Here is a 2247-nt window from a genome sequence, read left to right on the forward strand (position 1 = left end):
AATGCAATTATTGAGAACTTACATTAAGAAATTTCTGTAAATAACCACTCTATTGGATAGGATGTCTTAAACTGTGTATAATCATTGTTTTGAAAAGGTTAGCCCTTAAATAGAAAGTGCATTTTAAGAGAGAATATTTATGAGACATCAAAAGAAATTTAATATTGGAATGTACTGAGCTGGTGCTATCTGAGTTTGTGCTTTAGTTCCTGTTTTGATGTCCCTGGTGACCTTCAGAGATCAACTAATTTTCCCAGACTAGAGGTTTCCTAATAGAGAAAACAGAAATAGCAATTTCGATCTTAAAACAAAAATATAATGAATTTTTAAAAATGGCTAATGTATTCATTTTCCTTTTCTTCTTTCTTCTCTTCTTGATAAAAACTATTATTTAATGCTTACTAAGTGGCCAGGCACTGTTTTAAGTGAATTTACGTGCATTAAATAAAGCTTATAGTCCTTCCCCACAACCTTATAAGGAGAGAATTAATATCATACCTATTTCACTGATAAGAAAATTGAGCCACAGAGATGTCAAGTAATTTGACTAAAGTCACACATTTTTTAAGTGACATGGCTAGAATTCAGGACCTACTAGTCAAAATGCACTGTCCATGGCTTTTACCACTGTCTATGATCTCTTTTTTTAAAAGTAGCTAACTTTTTTAAAAAGTAGGTAACTTAAAAAAGCTAGGTGTTTTATTCGGATTCTCACTGATGCTCCACCATTGGCTTATGAAGTAAATCCTAACCCTATTATTATTTTACAAATGATGAAAGTGATTTACAACAAAGTTTGCCCAGTGTTGCAAAGCACTACTGGATTGAGCTCAGGAATTTGACTCTAGAAGCTGCATGTCCTGTTTTTATTATGCAAACACATATCATTAAACAACAGAATTAATTTATTAGTGCTCTGGTTCACTTTACACAGATATGAGATGGCTTTGAAAACATGTTCTGTATTAGATAAAAAATAAGGTATTAGTTTGGATAATTGCTGCAAATTTAAATGTGGAAGTAGAGTGACATGGTGAAATGACCTGTGGAAGTGGGAGACATGGGTTAAAGTCACAGCTTTGTCACAGTTCAATCCCAACTTCCTGTGAACTGGTAGTCATGACACCTGCCCTGTCAGTCACCACACAGTCAGTTGGCCAGAACTAATTGCATGGCCCCAATATGACCTTGAAGACAAAAGGAAGATGTTTCACATGCTCAGGAAGGAGAGGAGAGCTGGGGATGATGAGTACTAATGATATATAGTATACCTCATCTCTATCGTTAAAAAAAAACCCAAGCCATTTCTTAGCTTATTATATGAATTTAATGTATGTAGCATTTAATGTATGGTTTACATGGTAAATGTGCACAAACACAATATTACTCTTAAAATATACATATTCAAAAATATATACTTAGGAAAGACAACTAGCTAAGGTATTTGGGTTTGGAATTTATTTTTTTAATCTCATGTGATTTTGCTATGCCTTGTTCCTACAAGTAACAATACTAATTGCATTTATTTGGTATTTATTACTCTTTTTTTTTTTTCCCCTTTGAAAATTTTATTTAACAGTGAAAATTCTCTCACATTCATTCCTGTTGAGCGACAACATCTCTCATCTTTCCTGCTCATTCTATGTTAACTCGTCATCAGTTTTAGGCACAAGGGTTTTAGTTTTCTCTCAAAATCAAGTTTTATGTGAGATTACTGCTACAGTAAGCAGATTTTGTTGAAGGATGTGTTGAATAATTTTCATCCTCTGTTAATACAAATTAATATCTTTTTATTTTAAAAAATTAGACTTTTTTGGTTTCAAATTGGTTTCCATCATAAAATAACAGTAAGACACTGTGCAAGTTTGAGTTCATACTAGAAAAGTCCAACGCTGTCTGGCATTTGCATGGCATCTATCAGCACAGGGCCCACTCCACTCACAAGGCCCTGGAAACGGTGGTACCCTGTACACAGCCACACTTACCACTCCCATCATCAGTCTCCTTTTTGCTAGCAGAGGTGACAAGCAGCTTTATAATAGCCCGACTTAAGGCTGTTATAGTTGTTTTCCATATTATGCACAATAAACTGTGGCACAATAATCACAAAACCACTTCACAGCAAAAATAAAACAAAAAATTTTTTTACTACATTTGATTATCATGCAAAAATATGTACATTTTCTATTTTAAAACAGTATAAATAGTACCTATTCTTTTCTAAACTTGTAAATAATAAAAAAAAAA

Source organism: Galeopterus variegatus, unplaced genomic scaffold (genome assembly GCF_000696425.1).
Source record: "Galeopterus variegatus unplaced genomic scaffold, G_variegatus-3.0.2 Scaffold11330, whole genome shotgun sequence".
Classification (NCBI taxonomy): domain Eukaryota; kingdom Metazoa; phylum Chordata; class Mammalia; order Dermoptera; family Cynocephalidae; genus Galeopterus; species Galeopterus variegatus.